The sequence below is a fragment of the Callospermophilus lateralis genome, unplaced genomic scaffold, assembly GCF_048772815.1.
Source record: "Callospermophilus lateralis isolate mCalLat2 unplaced genomic scaffold, mCalLat2.hap1 Scaffold_237, whole genome shotgun sequence".
Classification (NCBI taxonomy): Eukaryota; Metazoa; Chordata; class Mammalia; order Rodentia; family Sciuridae; genus Callospermophilus; species Callospermophilus lateralis.
Window position 1 is genome coordinate 78,807 of NW_027513245.1, and position 24,526 is coordinate 103,332.

A 24,526-nucleotide genomic window follows, 5' to 3' on the forward strand; every position below is an offset into this window, starting at 1 on the left:
AATATTCCAATAACTCAAGAAAATGGCAAAGAAAGCACACAAACACACAGAAATTCCTTTTTCAATAATCCAGAGACGGCTCTGCGACCTTGAGGCTCTGTGGAAAGAGTGAGCCGCCAGAATTCTTTATTCCTATATAGGGGACACATAAGGGGAGGTTCCATGGAACATTCTATCCCAAAAAGGGCAAAGGGGTAGGATTAAAAAGGAACAGGTGAGTGTAGCTCGTCCCCTGTGGGTGACGCCTACTCCTGGAGCCAAACCTTGCTGTCCACGCTGGGGTGACACCCGAGTTATCTACCAGGCTCTATTAATTATTGCCAGACTGAAACAATAATTGGTCAGTGCCCTGGGACTTCAGGGCTTAAAGATGGCTGCATCCATGGCAGCTCCCGACAACCCCCTGCCTCAGCCTCCTGAGTCACTGGGGTTATAGGCAGTGCCACTGTGCCTGGAAAAACTAGCTTTTTTTGCTTTGTTTTTTTAATTCAATGCCTTGGACTAGGACCAAGAAAAGATTGCCAAGTTCTCCTACAAAGGGGTCCATTGAAATGCACATGAACCCGAGCTCCTGCCACCCAATGGGATGAGAGGAGGCAGGTGTGGCCGTGGAAGAAGGTCAGTGAAATGACCACTGAGGTCAGTAGAGTTACGGTCCCCCGTCACTGTTGCTCTGAATCTTAGCACTCCTCCCTCTGACATCCCAGTTTCAACAATGATTTTGTTTTGTGTGCTGGGGATTGAACCCAGGTCACAAGCCAGGCAAGTGCCCCAGCACTGTGTGTGTATATGGCACCCCGCTCCCAGCACTAGGGGTTGAACCAGGGGTGCTCTACCACTGAGCCACACGCCCACCCTTGTTATCTGTATTTTCTGACAGGGTCTCGCTAAGTTGCTAAGGCTGGCCTTGAACTCGTGATCCTCCCACCTCAGCCTCCCAAGTACCTGGTACCACTGCACCTAGCCATACTTTTAAATTTTAAAAGTTCATGGGGCCAGAAATGGCACATCTATAATCTCAGGAAGCTGAGACAGGAAGATTGCAAGTTTGAGGCCAGCTTCAGCAATTTAGTGAAACCCTCGGCAACTTAACAAGATCCTGTCTCAAAATAAAAAGGGCTGGGGATGTGGGTCTGTCCACCCAGTGCCCCTGGGTTCAGACACCCCTTACAGGTTGAAATAAGAATCTGCTCTTCTTACATGAAGGGCAGAGGAAGGCCCCACGGGCCCGAGCCTGGTGCTGGTGCTGGGTGTATGGCCTTTACTTATTTATGTGGTTCCTGGATGATGGCTCCATTTCCAGGTTCTAGGTTCACTTTCTGAGTAGGAAGAAGGAAAAAGGGATAAAAAGCAAATTGTAGCCAGCCTGATGTATCCTTAGGTTGCTCACCTTGGTCCAGGGCGTGGCCCTGCCTTTTGGTGCCAGAACACAGGACTGATTACCTGTTGGGCTCACATCTGACGCACTTCTGCATCCTGGCCCCATCTACCACTGCCCTGTCCCTGTTCACCCCAGCCCTGTCCACCACAACCCTGTCCCCATCTACCTTTCTGGTTGCCATCTACCTGGGCCCTACCTACCTCCCTGGCCCCTGTCTGCCCTGGTCCCATCCACCACCTGACCTCTGTTCACCCTGGCTCCCCTGAGTTCTCAATCGCCTCCCTCTCAGCTCTACAGGTCACCAGGACAGGGAGAGGCAGAGGGACTTGGTGGGAATTGTCAGGGCCCTGAGGAAGGGCATGGCTAGAATTAGGAGTTCTGCCTGGTGTCTTGGAGGGCCTCCTGAGGGAGCCTGAGTGCTCAGCCATGTGGTCAGCGTAGCTGAGGAACGCAGGTGGTGTGAGTCTGGGAACACAAATGGCCTCCTGGGGCTGGTCAACCTGTCCATCACAGGGTCACTGGAAGCCCAGGACGTGCATGGACAGAGCTGAGGCTGTGGGCAGGGTGTGCTTCACTGAGCCGCATGTTGCTCATCAGAAGTTCCCCTTTAAGCGGTACGTTGGCCACACGGGCCACCCTGGGTCTCTAGAGGGGCCTTGCCAGCCATTGTCCCGGGACAGTGGCTTTAGCAGCCATCTCCTCACCCTGCCTATTTCCCTCTAGGCTGTACCCCCAGGAAGTGTGGCCGGGGTGTCACCGACATTGTCGTCACCCAGGAGGAAGCACAGCGGATTTGCAGGTACCCCGTGCTGCAGTGCTCTGTCTAGGCACCTGGTCAGGGTTGAGCCATGGGTGGGAGGTGGCAAACTTCAGACAGGTCAGTACGGTCATCATTTCCCAAGTGCTTTCAAGGGGAGACTACAAGTTACTTGCTTCCCACAAGTGAAGGCCATTACCCTGCTGTCCTTTCTGACAGAACATTCCAGAGGCATAGCCTACCCTTCAGGGCAGCTTGTCCACAGCTGTCCAGTGAGCCCAAGGCCATCCTGCCTGGAGACTGTTCCCCCTGCTTTGGGGAAGGTCCCCAGATCTTGTTTCCGGGTCTGCTCTCATATTGCCAGGCTTCATCTCCCCAGAGCCTATCCCTCTTGGAATCGCCTGCTCGGAGGCAGTGGTGCTTTTAAAGAACTTGAAGAAAGCTTTGATGTCCAGTCAGTGTTTAGACTCAGTGTGAGAAGTGGCACTCGGCCCTGGAGGCCTCTCCTCTGTCCCCACACAGTGTCCTGCTGAGAGTCCCCGTAGGGAGCGCACCTCTTCTACATTCTCCTGCTCTATGGGGATGACCGGTGTTTTACTAAGGGGTCAGAGTCCCTGGTGACCTCAAAATGTCTGTCAGAGCTGCTGGTTCTTGATGGGGGTCTTCTCTGGTCCAGGTGCTGACTGGAGGTCTTTACCTCCCCACCCTGCTGGGCCTCTTCCCCTCCTGAGCTGTGGTCACCCAAGCCCAACCTGCCTAGGAGCAGATCAGTTGGGTCCACCAAGGCTTCTGAGGCCCTCTGACCTCCTTCATGCCAAGCCCCTGTGCCCAAGCCCTGTGTCCTGAGCGCAGGAGGTGGTAGTGTCTGTAAGGTCAGGCAACAGCAGCAACCAAAAGGAGGCAGGTTTTAAAAGGCCACTGAGCAAGGCTTTATTGAGATTCCCCCCACCCTGGGTGGAACTCTCAGACCGACAGAGCAGATAGGAAGAGGTCTGAGGAGAAACCGTGAGGGGGCTTGACCAGACTGGCATTTTATGGGGCTTACGGCAGGAAGGGAAGGACTTGGGACAGGAAAGGAGATTTTTAGAGTCATTTGTCCCAATGAAGTTGGTCGGGGGAACTGGCTGAGATCCAGGATTGGCCAGGAGACCCTGCTGATTGACAGGTGGTTCCGTGGGCCTGATTGATGTTTCTTTTGCTGCTTGGTGCTTTGTTCCTAAGTCACTTTCATCAACCTGACAGTGTCTTCACTTGCTCTGAAGGCTGAGGGCTCTGGTCTGCTTGTGTTTTATACATCACAGCAGAGCCTGGAGACATGATCCAGATCACACTGATTCATGTTCCTGAATACCTTAGACAGATTCCAGTCACTCAATTTTGGTTTAAATCATTTTCCCCACAGTATAGCCGAGAAGGGCCTCTCCCTGGGAGGATCCAAAAGAGGGGTGAGTTGGCTGCAGCCCCTGCCCACTTCTCTCCTTACCTTTAACTCTGCTCTTCCTGGGGTGGGGGAAGGCACCCCTCTGTGACCCCACCAGTAGGTGGGCTGGCTGGGTCCTCCACAGTGTCCCTGGCACTGACCGTGGTACTGCTCCTGATGGGCACTTGGAGGCACCATGTGTTGGGAGGACAGTGTCCTTGGCCTTGCTGCTGCCTTTTCAAGGTGTGCCACAGATGGCTCAGGACACACTGGCCTTGTAGATCCTGGGGTGGGATGGGGAGTTTGAAAGGCAGGGAGCAGATGGGAAGAGTCAGGAGTGTGTGAGGCTGGTGACAGGCAGCACAGACAGGACAGCTGTGTTGCTGCCCAGAGAGGTCGAGCCCATGAGCAGAGGGTGCTCAGGGGACTCTGCCGCCTTCAAGCCTGAGGCTCTGTAGATCCCCAGGGCCTGTCAGCTGCTGCACAGGCGTCAACCCCCCAGAGGTGTGGCACCTGGAGCCTGAGTGTGTGACCAGGTTTGGAAAGAGGCTCTTTGCACATGTAATAAAGGACCTGGAGATGAGGTCATCCTGAATTATCAGGGTGGGCCCTAAACCCAAGGACAGTGTCCTCCCCAGAGGGAGGCAGAGGGAGGCTGTAAAGGAGGAGAAAGAGGCCTGAAGCTGGACTGAGCAAAGGGCTGCATGGCCCAGAGCTGGAAGAATGAGGAAGGACCTTCCCCCGAGTGTCCCAAGGAAGTGCCACCCTGCGACCTCCCAGGTGCAGACTCTGCCTCCAGCATGGTTCCACAGCTGCAGCTGCAGCCCCGAGGCCACGTCTTGTGGACAGGCAGCTCCTGGCCCTCGGCACTGTGCTTGGTGCTTGGCTTGTGGCCCTGTCCTGGGGTCAGGCCTCCTGTGTGTTGGGTAACAGCTTGAGTTATGGTCACGGCACACCTGAGACATCTGGGAAGATTAATTGTCAGACTTTTCTAGAACTTCAGAGTACTTCTGTGATGGTGTGGCCATCTGTAGCTCTCTTCTTGCATCTTAGTTTATTCCAGTTGGGGATTTACTAAATTCCGTGTATGGATGGAATGGTCCTTTACTCTTTCCTGGGCCTCCTGTGGGCTTCATCATGCACAAAGTTGGTCAGGTGGCTGTGTGGAGGTTCAGCGAGCATTTATTCAGCCCCCATTGCATTTACACCCTGGGCCAGTCATTGTAGTCCTGAGGAGAGGGATGCACACAGGTGAGGTAAGAATGGTCAGCACTGGTGGCCACTCCAGAATGGGAAGGACTTGGAAGTAGGCAGCGGGGGCATGCCCAGCAAGTCTGTGAGGTGCTCATCCAGGAGCAGTGAGCACCTAAGCCAGTGTGTGCCGAGCTCCAGTGTGCCAACCCGGCCAGAGAGTCCCTGGCCACTGAGGGGAGGACAGCACATCCATGCAGTGGACGCCACAGCAGCAAGAGGGAGCAGGCTGTTGGCATGGTAACAGCAGGGCATGCCACTGGTACCAGGATGAGAAAGAGCACAGACCAGGAACCCAGCCCATGCCTCCCCTCAGACTGATTGCAGGTGCCCGCCAGGGCTGCAGGGCACTTTGGGGTGAAGGACATGTCTGCTGTCTGGTCCTGAGGGTCCCATGGAGTGTGCAGGTCAGATCTTATCTGTGCACTTATGTTGGGCTACAGGAAATGCTGCAGGAAGGTCCCGCATCCCTCTCCACGGCTAGCCCAACAGTGTCGGGGGCACAATGGGGCATAGCGTGGCTCCCTGGAATGGATCTGGGTATGGCCCCTGCGCCTGCATGGCTTTGTGAGGCCCCTTCTGTGTCCTTATGGCTCCAGCCCATGCCTGGAGACAGCCGACCCTCTACCTCCACATCTCCAGGGAAATGGTTGCTCAGGGAAACCCAGACTAGGGTCCAGGGTGCAAGAGGAGGGCCTGGTTGCCTGCACAGCTAGTAGACACCAGTCTAGCAGATCCCACCATCCCAGAGCCTGTGGGCAGCAGGTGCGTGGCTCCTGTGTGAGGGCCCTGTGTGTGGTCCACCCAGGGCCCAGCCTGTGACTTCTGAGATGACCAGCTGGGCCACTGGCCCTCACTTGTTTATTTTGTGCAGTGTGCTTTTTGCTGGTGTGCGTAAACCTGTTTACACAGGAAGTGTACAGTAGCACTTTGATGTCTTGAGTTCAGATCACCTGAAACAACACGAGTATGCAGAGTGAGGGGAGCAGACTGAGTGTCATGTTCTGCTGCCTGAACCTTGGCTGTGCATCTCTCAGGCCTGCAGAGAACAGAGAGGGAGAGCTGTAAAGGCGGCTGCTTCTGGGGGTTCTCGGGGTCCCATGCAGAACCTGGCACAGCTGTGGTGAGGAGAAAGCTGTTTGTGGGACAGCAGCTTCAGGACAGTTTCCGAGAGCATCCCTGGGCTGCTGTGCCAGGTGCTGGGCAAGGTTCCTGCCAGGACACGCCCTCCTCAGGGCACCTGCTATACTCCAGTTTACCTGGCCGCTGGGCAGGGACGGGGGGCACGGTCCCCAGGTTAGTTCAGTGTTTTCTCACTGCTGTTCTTCTGGTGGACATCAGGGGGGTTTGTGGTCCCCTGAGCAGAACCAGGAGGACTGAGGGCAGAAGCATTGGTCCTCCTTGTGTGGCCAGCAGCCACCATGACGGATACTGAGAAGCAGGGCTCTGAGACAGAAGGGATGGGTGACATTGCCTGTGCCTGCAGAGGCCACGGAACAGGTGGGGGGAGAGGGCCAGGGCTTGCAGACAGAAGCAGGACCTGCCATCTGGGGCAGAGCAGCATCTGTCCTGGGGCAACGGCTGGCTGGCCAGTGCTGCGTGGAGACACATTGGTTTGAAGATGGCATTGGAGAATATCACAGACTTTTAGGTCTTTCATTGAGTCCAGAATTTGGTCCAATGCTGTTTGCAAAGCTTTGGTACCTGAGGGTGAACAAGAATCAGGAAAGTTAAGCTAGCCGAACATGACATTCCTGTAGTTCTTCTTGTGCCGTGGTTGGTGACAAATGTTGGTACACACTTGTCCACCCAAAGGAGGCTGGAAGCATTCCTGATGTGACAGGCAGTCCACACAGCCTCTTTGAATGTCACCCCCGCCTCGGGGAAGAACACTGGTTTTCCAAGATGATGAGTCAATGGGGGCATGATGCGGCCCCCTGGTGGGAGCCTGTGTCCAGGAGTACTATTGTCCTGTGACACCCACGTTGAAGGAGCCATGGGGTCTGGAAATGTGCGAGGACTTGTGTGCAGCTGCTCTTAGGCTAAATGCCTGAAGCAGGTTCAGGACGCAGTGCATGTGCTTTTATGTGTGCATGAGGACTCGCATATAGGCAGCACATGTGGATGTGTAGCTTGGCGTGCATTTGTGTGCACCCGCATATGCACATGCAGCTGTGTGTGCACAGAACAGGTGTGTGTGTCGTGTACCTCTGCATGTACTGTAACAAAGGTGTGCACGTGTGTGTGTGCATGAGCTATACACAGGTTTATATGAAGTGCATAGGTGTGAGCTCAGGTAGGCCTGTGCATGTGTGTACCTAGGTGTGCAGGCAGAGGTGTGTGTGGTGTGTATGTAGACAGGTATGTATGCACGTTGCCATCTTGGAAAACAAATGTTCATCCCTGTGGCAGGAGTGACATTCACGAAGGCTGTGTATATATAGACATGGGTGTGTTGTGGTGTGATGTGTATATGGACAGGGGTGTGTGTGTGTGCCTAGGTATGTATGCATGGGTGTATGTGTGTGCCTAGAATGCAGACGTGTGTGTGTGTGTGTGTGTGTGTGTGTGTGTGTGTGACTGCCTAGGTGTGCAGGGAGTGGTGTATGTGTGTGCCTAGGTGTACAGGGAGGGGTGTGTGTGTGTGCCTAGGTGTGCAGGCAGGGGTGTGTGTGTATGTAGGTGTGCAAGCAGGGTGTGGGTATGTAGGTGGAGGTGTAGGCTGGTGTGTCTGGACACTGGAGTCACAGCTGAGCCTGTCCAACCCACTCCCGCTCTGCTCTCCCAGCTTAGGCTCCTGGGGTCTGCACTGCCTGGAGCCTCGATGCTGGTCAGATGCACCTCGGGGCCTGGGGTCCCCCTGGATGCTGCTGTGGCATCTTCAGCTGCAGGGTGGGCTTGCAGCAGGGCTCCTCCTGCTTTTGGGACCCCACCTCCTCCAGGCCTGGCCTGCTCTGGGACCGCAGGTGGGGGAACTGGCCCGTGGGCTCCAGCAGTGTTGTGGTATCTCCTCACCTCTGGGGCCACAGAGAACTCCCATGGACTGGCCAAGCTGTTCCTGAAGGCCACCTTGTGTCCTCGCAAGGACGTGCAGCAGAAGGTGCAGGTCACCATCGCCAAGGCTTTTGGCATCAGTGTGTCTTCGCTGTACCTGACGAAACCCACCTTTTTTTCCCGCATGAACAGCTTGGAGGCCCGGACAGCTCACGATGAGTACTGGAATGCACACATGGACAAGGTGGGCCCTGCGGGGCTGCTAGCTTGGCCCACTTTCTTCTGCGTGGCTGTTGGGCTCGGCCGCAGGCATCTGCTGTGCAGCGCTTATGTCCTGACATTCTGGGCCTTTTCTCCAGGGCATCAGGGCACATCCTAAGTGGAGGGACAGTTTCCCAGGTGTCAGTGAAGGAGATGAGAAGTGATGTGCTGTCCCCAACATTTACCTCCTGGGCACCTCCCATGCTCCCTTTGCTCACTAATTCGCGCCCTGCCCACCTCCCCGGCTTGGTCTCTCCTTGTCCTCTCAGTTGGTGGAGTGCTTGCATCACATGCAGAAGGCCCTGGGTTTGATCCCCAGCACCACACACACAAACATACACACAAAGTGGGGGTTACTGGGGGTGTGGCTCAGTGGTTGAGAGCCCCTGGGTTCAATCCCCAGTACCAAAAAAAAAAAAAAAAGAAAAAGAAAAAAGTCTGGGTCTGCCCCCACCTGGGGGAAGCAAAGTGCCCTCCTCTGGACACTGCCCTCCTGCTTGGTCGCACCTCCCACGGGAGCCTGCCCACCAGCTCCTTGATAGGCCTCAGCTTGTGTTTTGCTGGAACACGCCGCTCAGGTGCCTGGTGCCTGGGAGGCCCCAGCTCAGCACCCACACTGTGCACTCTGCAGGTTCCCACGCTGGAGGGAGAAACTGGCCTGGGGCCAGGACCTGTGGACACCAAGGGCGCTCCCTCCTGAGCCTCTTTCCCACCTCCTCCGCAGGTGACCTACGGTTCCTTCGACTACACCTCGCTGCTCTATCTCTCCGACTACCTGGAGGACTTTGGCGGAGGACGCTTCGTGTTCATGGAGGAAGGGGCCAACAAGACAGTGGAGCCAAGAGCAGGTAGGACACACAGGCTGGCCAGCAGGCCAGGGCTTGGACGTCAGCCTTGCCTAGTCAGTGACCACTTCACACCTGTGCATGTTTGTGGGCTGTGGGTGGACAACTACACTCGGGCAGTGCTGCATTCGCAGAGCGCCTGCTGTATTTTAGGCTTGATGCTGGGGGTGTCCAGGTCCACCTGCTGCTGTGATACCAGGAAGCCAGTATCTGTGGCTTGAGGTCACTGTAGGTCAGTGGCAGAGCCGGGCACCTGGTGGCATCACTGTGGCACACAGAGTCCTGGGCCCCCTGGGGTGTGAACCTGCTCAGTGCCCTTCTCAGATATGGAGATCTGGGTCAGGTGAAGGCTGCGCGGTGCTCTGTGTCCATCTCCAACACCAAGAGAGTGAGTGGAAACGTCCGGCGAGGCTTCCCGCCTGATGTGAGGCACACGTGGCCCCTCAGCGGTCACCTGCCCGGCCCCACCCACCTCCTCCCTCAGAACCCTGGGTGTGGGGTGGCTGGAATGCCCCAGGCTGCCACCCACGCTCAGTGGGTGACCCTTGGAAGGTGAGCAGCACAGTGCCTGGCCTTGGTCCTCCCATCTGGAGGGGGCTCTGGGCACTGAGTGATGTGCAGAGAGGAGAAGCAGCCTGCAGGGATGGACAGCAGGCCATGGGGGGTTACCTCTGCTTGCCAGAAAGCCCCAGGCCATTTGGGTTCTAGGAGCTGGGACCCGGGGCCTCTTTCATCCTTGAGACTCCTGGTGCCTGTGCAGAGAGGTGGCCCCATGGCACGTAGGGAAGGGCTCTCTGAGAAGGACAAGGAGCACCAGGCGGACACCTTTGCCCATAGGGGCCTCTCGTGGGAGGCAGTAGGTGTCCTGCAGTGGGCCTGCACCTGACCTGCGGAAGGTCCTGAGTCCATGGCCTGCAGCCACAAGGTCCACAGTGCCCCTGCCTGCCATGCTGCACCAGGTGGGCATGTCAGAGGTGTGTCGGGCCCGGCTGGCCTTGGTGCTCTGTCCTAGGGGTGCCTGTGACCCCTGCTGGCAGCTCCAGTCCTAAATCCAGCCCTGTGCTGAGCCTGGAAAGATCAACTGGGTCTGTCCACCTGGGTCTGTTGGGTGTTGGACGCCAGCACGTTGGGAGGCAGGCAGGTCAAGGGATGCGCCTGCATCGGGGCGACCATGGGGGGAAGCCACAGGAGGTGCTGGGGTTCATTCTGGGGGTGCTGGGGGTCTCATGAGGAGGCCACACTGCAGGGACAGAGTGGAGGATTTCCCCTTGTGTGGGGGGTTTGGACACACACTGCTTTTCCTGCAGCATAGGGGTCATGGTGGAAGCTTCCAGACTTGCAATCCTCCTTTCTCAGACTCCTGAGCTGCTGGGGTTGTAGATGGCCCTTTGCTCCTGGCCCTGTGAGCACTTATGCCATCACCCCACAGTGGGCTTGGGCTGGGGGCTGCTCTTGGACACAGTGCTGTGGCCGCAGTCCCCCTAACAGGCCTCCCCCTCTAGCTGGGAGGTTCAGCTGGCTCTGTCCTGGCCTCACTCGGTCTTTTGTCACCAGTTTGGCCAGATGTCTGTCCAGCTGCACAGCAGTAGTGCAGCCAGCCTGTTCCCCAGAAGCTCAGTCAGCACTTCTGTGGGAAAACCGTGGACTGCAGCTCTTCAGCAGGTCTTGCTTTTAGACATTTTAAGCATGAACCCAGTAGGTACAGTGGTTACGCCTGTAATCTCAACAACTCAGGAACCGGAGGCGGGAGGACTGCAAGTTCCAGGCCAGCCTGGGCAGCTTAGAGAGGCCCTGTCTCAAAATAAAAAATAAGAAAGGGCAGGGATGTGGCTCAGTTTTTCAAGTGTCTCTGGGTTCATCACCAGTACCAGAAGGGTGAGTAGATAGACAGAGAGACATAGACTGAATTCAGGGTACTTTATTACTGAGCTACATCTCCAGCCCTTGTTTTTTAAATTTTTGGGGGTTCTTTAGGGATTGAACTCATGTACACTTAACCACCGAGCCACATTCCCCAGCCGTTTTTTATATTTTACTTACAGACAGAGTCTCGCTGAGTTGCCTAGGGCCTCACTAGGTTGCTGAGGCTGACTTTGAACTTGTGCTCCTCCTGCCTCCACCTCCCGAGATGCTGGGATTACAGACATGTGCCACCCCTGCTGGGCTTATATAATTGCATTTTATGAAACCTGGGTGAGGTCACACAGGTCAGCATGTCAGCAGTTTTCTCCATGAGTGGCAAACAGTTTTTTTGTAGAGAAACCTTATAGAGCAAGGAGCAGAGCCACGGACGTGGGTTTCCAGGCCACTCACTGCAGGGGCTCAGAACTCAGCAAGGCCATTAGAATAGTCAGTCTCCTCGGGTGAAGGGGTCTGGATCAACAGCCCGCAGGAGCCAGGCCTGCCCTGCACAGGGTTTCTCCAGCTCTGCAGTTCTAAGCAGTCTGACTGCATCGGCCACCAGGGTGCGGGGCACATCCAGGGGACTTTCCTCCCCTCTTCAGACTTCGCCAAGTAGCAAGCAGGAGAGGAAGAGACGGGAGGCAGTGGCCTCTGAGGGAAGCCTGGAGCCAGGCCTGTGGCGGACCACGTCTGGGAACCTCTGAGGGCTTCCCGATACTGGCCCAGGCTTACTGTGAAGACGTGCCGCAGGCCATCTCAGCACACAAGCGGACATGCACAGGATTCTCTGGGAGGACACCCAGCTGGGCCGTGTCTGAGCTGCCATTGGGTCTCCACCTAAAGGGGGCCGTAGGTGGCAGTGAGCAGCCCCTCTGGTTTGTCCTCTGTACTTGGTCTCTATTCTCCACATGTGGTGAGAAACCAGGTCTTGGACTGCCAGATGGAGGCTGCAGGGCCCTGGAGGTGGGCAGGCTGCAGGGGGCCCTGGAGGTGGGCAGGCTGCGGGGGCAGGGGGGCCTGGAGGTGGGCTGGTTGTGGGGGGCCTGGGGGTGGGCTGGCTTCTGGGGTGCCTGGAGCGCAGCATTTTCGGCAGTCTGCCCGGCCACAGAGGCCCCTGTAGCCCCTTCCCTGTATGGAGCTGGAGGTGTTTCCACCTTGTCCTGTGTCCAGCCAGGTTTACTGGTCATGCTGTGGTGTTGTGTGAAAACCCTGCTGGCCACGCTTGTGGCCTCTGGTCACCTCTCCCCTCTTTTCTCCTAGGGCGAGTCTCCTTCTTCACCTCGGGGTCTGAGAATCTGCACCAGGTGGAGAAGGTTCACTGGGGCACCCAGTACACCATCACCATCGCCTTCACCTGCAACCCCGACCACAGCATCGAAGACCCAGCATTTACGTAGCCGGTGGGGTCCTGGGATCATCCCTGGGGCCTGTCCACACACCCTCCTCTGGGGAAGCAGCCACGGGCGGGTGGCACTCCTGGGCCACCTGGGTGTGCGCCCTGCCCCTCTGGGTCCAGCCCATTCCCTCTGCACAGAGTGCCTTATGGATCATCCTTAATTTTGATTTGCGCTGTTTTAATTTCTCATCTGTCTGTAAATGAAGGAGCAGGTTTTGCTTCATAGGGTCTGTGTGTTTGCTGTGGTGCTGTGTTTGCAGCGAGCCTGAGGGCCCTCCTTCCTCAGGAGAGGTTAGGGGCCTGGGGAGGAAGTACTGTGGACAGGCAGATTTGTTCACCTGGCCTGGTCCAGTTTAAACACCAGTTGGCCCATTGAAGACTCATTGAAGTGTGGGCAGATTTGATGGGAACACCTGCAGGGTCCGCAGTTTCCCCAGAGGCAGAAGCAGAAATGGCAACTTGCAGAAGGTTCTGGTGAGCAGCGGCTTCCCGAGTGGGTGTCTGATGATCCAGATGGCCCTGAGCTGGTGCCTGTCAGCACCAGGCCCAGTGTGTCCCCACCAAGGAGGCTCTCTCCCAGGGCCTTCTGCCTGGGCAGGCTGCCTGTCCCATTGCTTTCTTGTCCAAGTGTTGTCCCGGCCTTTCCTGATAGAGCATCAGTGGTCAGAGGAACCAAAAAATAGCTCAGCTGTGGAGGGAGCCTATGCCTGAGAAGCACACCCATCAGTGTATCCAGGGTCAGGTGTGGTCCCATATTGTTCCATGTGGCTAGTTCTGGGCTTGGGCACCTTCCCCAGGGCAAGGTTTGACCTCTTACTGAGTACCCCTGGGAGCCAGACTCTCCCAATAACCCCTACCTAGTATGCTGAGTAGTGTTGCTGTGTGGCCCGTTGTCCCTGGAGCAGGTACCCCAATGTGGGAGACCAATCTCCCACGTGACTGAGTCATACTCCCCGGCTGGGTGCTGAGGCGCTCAGTCACAGAAATGTGGCAGAGCTTTCCCCACCCTTCTTGGGTTTGAGGGTGGGTCTCTTGGGCATGGGTGTGTCTTGTTAGAGCCCCATGGGTGGAGCTACGCTCACCTGTTCCTTTGTAATATAACCCCTTGCCCTGTTTAGGGTAGAATCTTCCATGGAAGTGCCTTGTGTGTGTCCCCTTCTCTTACTGTGCCCTTGGGTGTGGCCTACCCAGCTGTCAGTCAACCTGACAGTAGACATCATGAAGATAGACTCAGCCCCCTGAAACCTGACCCTTTGCCTCATTTGAATAGCTTCTCCTACCTGTGCTCTCTCTCTCTCTCTTTCTGCCAATCCTTAAGGTCAGAGGAGCTGTCACAGTGACCCCAATAAAAAAGGTACATGTGTCTCTTGTGTGGTTATTTTGTGCAGCCCAGTTAGCCCAGTTTACCTGGAGTGACCCCTGAGTCTTTTAGTTCCGAGAACAGAAACCCAGCACCCTGATGCTGGAGGAAGCTGCTACCCTTGGCCCTCAGGCCCTCAAGAGACCAGGTGCAGGGCTGTCTGGGGCTTGTAAAGCAAGGGGGGCATTTCTAGCCCCCTGGGAGTGAAGGGACCTGAAGCCAGAAGTCTGGGAACTGAGGTCAGCTCTGCCCGTGGTTTGGCAGGCCCTCCTGCACCACATGCCTGGCATGGGCAGTGGGGCCTCTCTGCTGTACACAGGACAGCTGCAGTGTACTTGTTCTGGCAGGTTCCACCGTGCACAGGGAAGAGCTCTGGTGTGGGCAGGGGTCAGAGCTGCAAGCCCTGGGCAGTGGGCAGAAGCACTGGGCCCCTGCAGTCCCTCCCATGCCTACCCTGGGGAATACTAGAGTAGGGGCCATGTTGTTAAGGGGGAGTTGGTGGATCTGGGAAGGTGGACAGTCCAGCGCTGCTGCTGGGCGTGCTGGCTTCTCGGGGATGGCAGCTGTATGGGCCTGACCAGTTAGGCTATAGTTCCCAGGCCCTGCTGAAAAAGCTGTGTCCTCCCCCACACTTGGGCTTTTCTTTATTTATGCCTCTTGGCTTCCCAAAATTATGCTTGGGACATGCCAGATCCCTACTGTGGAACCCCACGGTTGCGCCATCTGGTCCCAGCCCTGGGGTCCTGCATGGGGCTGGGCACTTCTGTCCTTGAAGCTGCTGCCTCGTACTGCTGGAGAGCTCGGTGGTGGCTCAGGCTGGCCAGACACTGGAGAGAAACAAGCCACCTGGGTGGAGACAGGCCATGGGGCTGGACAAGGCCTCAGAGTCTTCTCAAGGGACACTTGACCAACAGCAGACCCTGAATCTCTATCCTCATAGCTGGGGCCAAAGCCAGGCCTGTGCCTCAGCCACAGGCAGAGCTCTGGGGCTGTGGGAGGAGCCTGCAGGATGTCCTCGTGGCCAGGGGAGGGCGTCAGAGGACCAGATCTGAGCAGTCATCACCTGGGTGACCACGCATCAGACAGGGCTCCAACCCATGCTTCACAGACCCCCAGCTTCCCTGGAAGGGCAAGACAGATACAGGCCCTGCCAGCTGGCTCCCTCCTCTTTGGGCTTCACCAGTGGGCATAGCAACCCAGAAGACCAATTCCTGGTCAACACCAAGCGTCTGATGTCCTGTGTAACTCTGGAGTGCTTTGTTTTAAGGTCTCCACAAACACATCACACGGAAGCCAGGGGACAGAAGCCTGGGGAGGATGGGCACTTGCAGGGTCAGGTGTGAGGTTTTGCTTTTACACCTAGAGCTGTTCAGGAGGAGCTGAGGGACCCAGGGATGTGGCCTGGGGGGCCACCCTGCCTGAGGATCTCTATGGTGCTGCTGGCCTCTGGCGAGACATCTCAGTCACCAGACATCTCTTTCCCATGCCTTCAGCAGGGTTCTGGGGCTCAGGGTTGGGGGCACTTCTGCTTGTCACTGAGACAGGAAGGGGACTCTCCCCAACCTCCCTCTTGCTCTTTGTCCCAGTGGATCTGGAGTTCTTTCAGGTCCCGGCCAGCAGGGGGCAGCACACAATCGCACTGGCAGCTGAACTGGCCCTGTCTGCCAGAGAGCAGGGGAGGTCTATGCCTGAGCCGCCCACAGAGGAAATCAGGTCCCTGGTTCCCTCCCTCCCCTCCCCCTCCCCCTCTTCCTCCCTCCCCCTCCCCTTACCTTTTCTTCCACCTCCAGGTCCTTTTTTTGCGGGGTACTGGGAGTTAAACCCAGGGGTGCTCTACCAGCTACATCTCCAGCCCTTTTCTTTTTTTACTTTGACAGGGTCTCATTGAGCTGTCCAGGCTGGCCTTGACCTTGGCACCCTCCTGGGGTCACAGGTGTGCCTCCCATGCCTGCTTTCCTTCCCTCTTAACCCATTTCAAGGTCTAGAAGATTGAGGGGAGATTGAGCTGGGGCTGACTTCCATTACTGAGGAGGCTGATGAGGGTCACTGCACAGTGTGGGGTCACGGCCATTCTCTGTCCCCTCCTGTGACGTTGACAAAGGACAAAGCTGGCAGATGAGGTGCTTGGGGAGGGCAGGGCACCACAGGGCCTCTGGCATAAGGTGGGCTGCTGGATATGTGGCCACCCCTCAACACCTCCTGCCCCTCCCCAGGGCCCCTCCTGCCCAACCCCAACCTCTGGGCCCATCTGGGGCTCGTGGGCAAGGGACACAGTGCTGAGCTGGGGTAGCCCAGTGATCACTCCCATCTCTCTCTGATGAGGAGGCCAATACCTGGGCACAACCTTGGAGGCATTTTGCAGATGCCCCTGAGGGCTCACCCTCCCCCATGCCCCACCCAGCCCCTTGGGCCCCTGGGACCCCTCATGGAGGCCCCAACCAACATGGGATGACCCGAGTGTTTATTTCAGCTTGTATGTGGGCCCCCTCATCAGGCCCCCAGGCCCCAGGAGGAAACCTGGAATGGGGTGGCCGGCACTGACTGCCAGCTCATAGGGCCACCACCCTGAGCAGCTGCACCGTCTCTGGATTTCATGCTGATGCATAGCTCTGGGGTGAGACACAGCTCTGGACTGTCAATCACATTACGGAGAGCCAGACACTATGGAGGGCTCAGTGTGGCCAAGTAGAGGGGCAGCACTCCTGGTTGGGGTGGACAGTCACCAGCCCATACCCGGCAAGGGCAAGGACACATCATTTCCAGGCACTGGAGTCTGTCCAGCAGTTCCCGGGTCATATGCATACCATGGCCCCCACCTGCAGGTCCTGATGTGGCCTGGCAGCCCCTCAAGCCTCCAGTCCCTCAATGAAGGGGGCTCACATGGGCCCCATGAAAGATGCAGCAGAGGCCAGATGGGGGCAGGATGGAGAGGGGAGAGACCTCCCAGGTGGTGACCTCTGGGCGGCCTGAGATAGTGGGAGGTGTCCTGGCTGGGCTGGCAGGGGAGGCAGAGGGGCCAGAGCATTGAACAGAGTCCTCAGGCTGCTGGGCACGCAAGGCTGCCTTCCCACTCTTACTGCACTCACCACCCAGCCCACCAAACTTGGAGTATAGGAGAGCAAAGCCACAGAATGGTACTGTCCAGCCAGGGCCAGGGCCAACCTGGCACCTGCCCCAGATGACTTGTGGGACGGGGCTCCTCTGGGGCCCGAGCTAGCCTGGAAAAGGCCTGAGTTGAGCTGCCCACTGGCCACAAGCTGCCTTCCCGCTGGTTCCATCATCTGTCTGGAATTTAAATGGAAAATCCTGTCTTTGCACATGGGGAGGGGGGAAGGTGCCTGCACTGCTTGGGACAACCTCCCCAGTGCCTGCTCCACACCCAGAGGATGACGGAGCCCAGGGCCTTCCCCAGGTGGCCCTTCAGGTAGTCAGGCAGGACCCACCTGGCAGGCAGGTGTATGCTCTGGGCAGGAGGAGCTCAGGCTTTTGGAAATGAATCACAGTCATCCACCCTGCCACCCTCCCAGGCCAGGGCCACCTCTCACCCATAAATGCTATTGCTGTGGTCACCCACAATCCAGTAGGTATCCCCTCAATTTCTTTTTGATGGAGACAATGTCCCAAAGCAGAGAGCTCTGTGGACAAGTAAACAGTGGTATCTACTTGTTGTAGGTGGTACTTCCCAAGAGCTTTATTCCTGGAAAAGTTAGAAGTACAGGGAACTTAGGTGTGTGTGTTTCTTGTTGGTAAATTATGTAACAGGACTCACAGACCTGGGCAGGTGCCTGGGTAGTGAGATCTGTACCTCCTTGCCCTGGTGTGTCCCCACACAGCTGAGCACCTGCTGTTCTCCCTCTGTGCACCCAGATTAGCGACATCTCAATGCTTGCTGTTGGGGAGAGAGGGTGGGGCCTGGGGAAGTCACAGCCTCAGCTCTGTAGCCCTTGGACTGGGCTGGGCCACTCCCCTGGGAGCTCAGGGTACTTGAAAAAGTTCCATGGGGCCCCATGTACAGCCTGGAGTTGTGGTGTCACCCCTCTGCCAGGGCAGAGGTGATCCAGCCCCTGCAGACCTGCCTGGAGACCACTGGCCAGAAAAGACAGGCACCCAGAAAACTGATCATGTACTCTGTGTCCACTCCCAGCCAAGGGACCCAGTGCACACATTTGTTCATTCACCACCACTTGTGGGCCACAGCCTATCAGGTCACCTTCCCCTTCCTAATTTTGCTCTGCTCTGAGGCAGTTGGGTGGGGTCAGTGGAGAGAGGGCTGTATCCCATAGCCTGGCAGGATGTCACTCCCTTCAGTCCAGCCAGTCCCCATGCTGGCCGCTTCGCTGTTCGAGGTCTTCCTGGGAGCCTTGTGTGCCCCCCACAGCCTGGATCCACACCATTCACCCCGCTCCAGCCCAGACCTACCACACTTTCCATCCCAACTGAGCATCTCACAAGGGGATTCTCAAGTAGCTTCTGTGCAGAGAAATCTCTTCCCCTAGATGCTTCCAAATTACAAGAGGTCCGCGTGCAGGCCAGGACAGGAAGAGTCCTGCCTCAGGGGTGAGTGCCCATGGCACAGCCACCCAGGGAGCAGTGGGTCTCTACTGAGGATGCATTAGCCTGCACCCACCCAGCCCCACGGCTGGGATTTGCCAGTTCTGAGGCAGCCCCACACCAGACCCAGGCATCCACCTCTAGGTAGCCGAGCTGCACCACACCATGTGGGCGAGTCTGAAAGCTGCTAGCTCCCAGACCTTCAGACAGGAGAGAAGATTCTGCCTCGAGGCTGCCAGCCCACAGTCTCCAGAGCCTTTGCTGTGTGTGTATCCTGCAGGAGACACGTGTCCTGGGATGGTTTGTGGTGAGAGTGGCGCCCCTCTGTGGATGGCCTGATCACTGCAGCACACTTCACATAGCTGAGTTTTAGGCATGCAGCTAAGAGCCGTTGCTGGGGAGGTGGGCTTCAGACCAACAAGGAGACAGGAGGCCTGATGCTCAGTCCATCTGTGCACACCGACCTGTGTGCACCCTCGTCCTGACCCTCTGCTGTCTGCCTTGCTCTGGTCTTGTCTGCCTCAGACCCATGGACCCTAGGCAGCCTCAGAGTCTTGGGGGCCAGGCTGGGTCTCAGGGCCAGCCTGGCCTCAGAGCAGAGGTGTGGCCAGGGCAGGTGGGGCCAGAGGCCTTCACAGTGCCTGCTGGGCTTTACACACTTCTGAGCTAGAGGAGCCTGCATAGATCACCTTCCTGGCTTTGATGGCACCTACTGCCCCTGGGAGCTGGATTCTGGCAGCTCACTGGGACTTGGGTACCAGGAATGAGGTGGAAAGGGAGTGGCTGAGGGTGGGGTCAGGGGGTACTGAGCCGCAGCAAGTTGTGTAGGGTCCTTGAGTTTCTGTGTGTACCTTGTGGGAGGTATGAAAAGATGGCCAGGTGAGGGTCAGATGAGGGCCAGGTGAGGACCAGGTGAAGGCCAGGTTAAGGGCCAGGTGATGGTCAGGTGAAGGTCAGGTGAGGACCAGGGAGGAGCCAGGTGAGGCCAGGTGAGGGCCAGGTGAAGGCCAGGTGAGGGTCAGATGATGGCCAGGTGAAGGGTCAGGGTGAGGACCAGGTGAATGCCAGGTGAAGAGCCAGGTGAGGCCAGGTGAGGGTCATGTGAAGGCCAGGTGAGGGCCAGGAGAGGAGCCAGGACAGACCAGGTGACGGCCAGGTGAAGGCCAGGTGAGGGTCAGATGATGGCCAGGTGAAGGGTCAGGGTGAGGACTAGGTCAATGCCAGGTGAAGAGCCAGGTGAGGCCAGGTGAGGGTCAGGTGAAGGCCAGGTGAGGGCCAGGAGAGGAGCCAGGAGAGACCAGGTGACGGCCAGGTGAAGGCCAGGTGTGGGTCAGATGATGGCCAGGTGAAGGGTCAGGGTGAGGACCAGGTGAATGCCAGGTGAAGAGCCAGGTGAGGCCAGGTGAGAGTCAGGTGAAGGCCAGGTGAGGGCCAGTAGAGGAGCCAGGAGAGGCCAGGTGAGGGCCAGGTGCCCCCTGTGGGCTGCATTGCACCCTGTGGCCTGCAGAGTGCTTTGTCTCAGCAGGACCCTACACCTGCCCGACTCTCCCTGGGGTGGAACGCCAGTGCTCAGCTGACCAGCCGCCGCCTCAGTTTCTGCAAGGATGCTGCCTAGTGCTCACCTGCCCTCTCCACCCCTGGGTCTCCCTCCCGCCCTCTCCACACCAAGGTGCGCTAGATGTGTGCACACTCACAGACATGTGCACACGTGTCTTTCTCTAGGACTCTACTCCTGTCGGACCTGTGGGAACATCTGGGACATCTCAGGTGCTCAGAGACTCATGCATGTTCCCTTCCCTGACCTTGGCTGGGGGGACCAGGCCAGGCCACATCTCAGGCTCATCCCTGTGGTCCCCTGCTCTCTGCTCCAGAAGAGCTTTCAGGTGGGGTCAGGCATGTTGGGATGCTGTGACTCTCTCCCTGGGCCGTGAGGCCACCCGTGCCCCCAAGAGACCCAACACTTTGCTCATGTCCACCTCAGGGGGTCAGGGGCCATGGTCAGCCCTGTGGCTCCAGAAAGTCCCCCCTCTGGGGTACCTTGGCTCTGGAGGGCAGGAGGGTTCCCAGAGAAGTGGGGTCTAGAACAGGGGCCCTCCTGGCCCGCCTGCCCACAGAGCCATGTTCCTGTGGTCTTCCTCCACCTGTGGTTCCTCCTTGTGGTTCACTGTTGTGTGGTGCTGTGGGGCCTGGGGCTGGTTCACGAAGTGGCTCAGCCTCCCTGGCCTGGCTCCCCCACACTTCCAGCATGCCAGAGGAGACCTCGTCCTGCCTCTCCCTGCCCCTCCCTGAGGCCCGGGAGGCCACCTGTACATGTCATCCCTGACACTGAGGGACAGTCCTTTTAGCCACATGTGTGTCTTCCAGCCCCTTACAAGCATCCCCCACAGCCAGGCAGCTTCCCCCCACGTGCCATGGTCCCAGGGGCAGGACCCTCCTCGCTGACCCTCCTCAGCTATTGGGCTGAGGCAGAGGCTGCAGAGCTCCGGCTTTATTGTGCCCAGGGCTAAGCAGGGAAGAGCAGCAGTCAGGAGGGCTGGGGCAGGGGATAGGGAAGAGGTGCCCACGGCCTTCCCAGCCATGAGGGCAGAAGGGCTGCTCTGGGACCACAAGGCTGGGCATCAGACCCCCATGGGCCTGGGAGGCAGGCCTGGCTCCAGAGACGTGTGCGGGAGGAGCATCTGCATATGGTGGGGATGTGGCCATCTCGCTGAGGGCAGCAGTGAGAAACAGAAGAAGGTGGAGGAAGAGCAGCAGAGGCCAGCTGGGAGTGGGCGCTTGGGAAGGGCCGCAGGGCATGACCTGGGCTCTGGGGCCTTCCCTGCCTGGACTCCCTGACCAGTAGGCTCACACAGGGGACTCAGACACAGGCCCCACCAGCTGCCACAGGGGACAGTATGAGGGTCTCTGTGGCCTGTTGGCTGCTGGAGGACAGTGAGTGTCCTGAGTCCCTCTGGAAGTGGACGTGACTGGGCAGGAAGCTGCTGGTGCCCTCATGGCCACTGCTGCCCCTGGAGCGTGGGCGTCCCGGCATGTGCTCGCGGTAGTTCTTGGTGAGCAGAGTGTAGAGGAAGGGGTTGAGGCAGCTGTTGCCGTAGGTGAGGCAGGTGGTCAGGTAGTTGATGATGCGCGCTGTCCGGGGCGCCAGCAGGAGGGCCTCATCGTACTGGGAGAGAAGCTGCCACAGCCAGAAGGGCAGGAAGCAGGCCCAGAAGAGCAGGACAACGCTGAGGATGAGGCGGAGCACCCTGGGGTTGGGCAGTTGCCGTGTCTGCCTGCAGGAGGCCAGCTGTGACAGCTAGTAGGCCCGGGCCAGGCAGGCGTAGAGCAGCCCGATGACCAGGCCGGGCCCCACGATGCTGGTCCTGAAGAGCAGCATCAGGTAGGCGCGGGGTGCATGTGGGCCCCAGGCCGGCAGGCAGAGACTCTTGGGGCCCCTGTGGAACAGCCGAATGGCGAGCATCATGGGCAGGGTCAGCAGCATTGCCAGCAGCCAGGTGCCCAGCACCAGCAGCTTGCGGTAGCCCTTGGAGCGCTGCACAGTGTACAGGGGTCTCAACACTGCAGCATGGCACTCACTGCTCATGACGGTCAGGGTGAAGATGCTGGCATGCATGTTCAGGAAATCCAGGCTGAAGAGGATGCGGCAGCCCCCGTCACCAAAGTGCCAGTCCTTGGTGATGTAGGTGGCCACAATGAAGGGGATGCTGAGCAGGTAAAGAAGGTCTGCCAGAGCCAGGTTCACCACATAGGCGTACATGGAGGCCGATATGCGCAGGAAGCGGCACGTGACCACCAGCGTGTACACATTGCCCACCATGCCCACCAGACCCATGGCCGAGAGCACTGCCCTGAGGGCCCCCATGGCCACCAGGTCCTGCAAGGAGCCGGGCTCCGTCAGGCTGGTCCAGGAGCTGTTGAGGGACACATTGGGGCCACCAGGTGGCTTGGGTGTGGCACTGCCTGACACAGCCAGCGCAGGGAATGTGGTTGGGGACTCTGGGCTCAGCGCCATCTCTGCCTTCAAGCTCGGCTCCAGCTGGGATGGCTGTTCCTTGAAGACGGGGTGGGGTGTGTCTGTGGGCAAACGACCGTTCTGTGGGAGAAGTGCCCATCAAGGTGCAAGGCAGCACTCCCTTCCACGCCCACAGGCACGAGATGGACAGCCCCCACAGGCCACTCAGTCGCAGAGGGACAGGGACTCTAAAGAGGAGCCCTTCTGTTTCATCTGTCTCACTCCCAGGGGGGACCTGGGAACTATGTGACCAGCTGTCCCCAGGGAATTCCCCAGAAGGACCCCAGCCCAGGCCTCGATGCCAGCCAAGGCCTCCAGGGCTGACTGAGCTTTTCTGAAAGCACAACACAGCAGTGCAGCCCCTCATGGTCAAGGCCAGCACGGGAGGAGCTGGGAGTCCTGGGGTCCAGCCTGAGACACCTCTCTGTCATTTCATTTCACTTGTACATTTTTTAAAAAATGTGTTTTCTCCTAACTACAAAAGAAATATCTGCTGACTTTAAAAGTCCAAATTGAAAGTGAGGAAAACAAGCCTGGACCCTCACACCACACGCACAGCCACAGATGGCAGACTGAGCCTGGATCCTCACACCACATGCACAGCCACGGATGGCAGATTAAGCCTGGACCCTCACACCACATGCAGAGCCACGGATGGCAGACTGAGCCTGGACCCTCACACCACACGCACAGCCACGGATGGCAGACTGAGCCTGAACCCTCATACCACACGCACAGCCACGGATGGCAGATCTATGTGTAAGAGGTTAAATAGATCTATCAGTTGGGCTTCTGGAAGTAAATAGAATATCTCCATGAACCTTTGGTGAGAAAAGATTTTTAAAAATAAAATTTATTTAGAACATTAAGAGGGGGACTGGGGTTGTGGCTTCGCGGAAGAGCACTCACCTAGCAAATGCAAGGCTCTGGGTTCAATATTCAGCACCACATAAAAATAAATAAAATAAAGGTATTGTATCCAACTACAACTCATATATATATATATATATATATATATATATATATATATAGAGAGAGAGAGAGAGAGAGAGAGAGAGAGAGAGCGAGAGAGACCCTGAAGGCTGTCCTCCCCCATATCCAGGCCTGTGTTGCCTCTAGATGGCTTCCCTCTTCCCGTCCAGGCTGATGATATTAAGGATAAATTCTGCCTGGTCCTACTCCTGGCGACCCTGAGCTCCTGCTACAGAAGGGGACCAGACATGTCCAAGTCCCTCCCGCCTTCCTTCTTGCAGCTGCCTCTTGTCTGGAAAAGCTGGTTGCGATGTCCTCTCCCACGGCTGGACAGCTAACCCCCCGGAAATCGCCCAGGCCCCCTCGCTCAGCTGCCCCACCTCTTGGCCAGTGCCCAAGCCCTCTGGGGGTCGCCCACCTTCCCCCATGGGACTGTTAAAAGAAGGCGAGAAGGGAGCAAAACCCCCAGCCTGACAGTCCCCAAGTAACTGGTGCAGCTGGAGGGTCTTTGGCGGCCTGGCAGAACCCGAGCCTAGGGCCCAGGGACAGGACCGCCAGGAAGCCCACACCAAGTCGGGGGCGTGCACCGGCTCAGGGTCTTCCATCGGTCCCTTGAGGATCAAGACCTGCATCTCCAGGGACCTCGCGTTCCCTCTGGGAGCCACAATGCCAGCTCTGGGGCAGCAGGAGCTCTCGGGACCACGCCAGGAGCACCGTGCACCCCAGCCACCCGAGCTGTACCCACCTGCCGCGGCACTTGGATAATCACGGAGCCATCAGATCTGTCCACCCAGCCTGGGGTCGCTCGGGACAGCCACCTCGCCTGGCGTCTGGTCGCTCCCCACAAGTCTCCAACCACTTCGCGAAAAAGTGGGCTCCGGGAACTTCTGCGCTGTCCCTGCCGGAAGATCCGTGGCCTCCTGGGCTTCCATGCAAAGGAGGGAGGTGCCCGCCCTCTCTACGGGGAGAGTGGCGCCGCGCCCAGCCCCTGGCCGCCGCCACCTGCCCGGTCGCCAGCTGGGAATGCGCCGTGGCCCAGCGCCAGCTCGTGGGAATTAATAACCCAGCGCAATGACGGATCACGGGCGCAAAGGGAGCGGGGTGCCGGGCGGGGAAGGTCACGGCCAGGTCGGGTGTGGCTGGGCTCAACCCGGGGGCATGGGCAGGTCCTGCTGCCCTGGATCTGTGCGGGGTGGAGAAGCCAGGATGCAGCGGCCACACACAGCCTCCACTTGCAGTCTCCCGCTGAGTCTTCCTGACCTCGGATTCTCCGCTGTCAATCAGGCTCTGGGGGCGAAACAACCTGCCACCCCAGGAACCCTCAACACCTTCCCAGAAACCCAGGGTCTTGAAAGAGGCAGGCGTCGGGTGGGGACTGTGGAGTCGTTTAGCCCAGGCGCTGCCTGGGGAGCTTGCAGGGCCGG

General features: G+C 57.9%; 1 pseudogene; it reads right to left on the minus strand.

Moving 5' to 3' along the window:
• Positions 1–20,975: 20,975 nt before the first annotated feature.
• LOC143387485 (urotensin-2 receptor-like) lies at positions 20,976–22,130 on the minus strand (annotated as a pseudogene).
• Between the last annotated feature and the right edge of the window lie 2,396 nt (positions 22,131–24,526).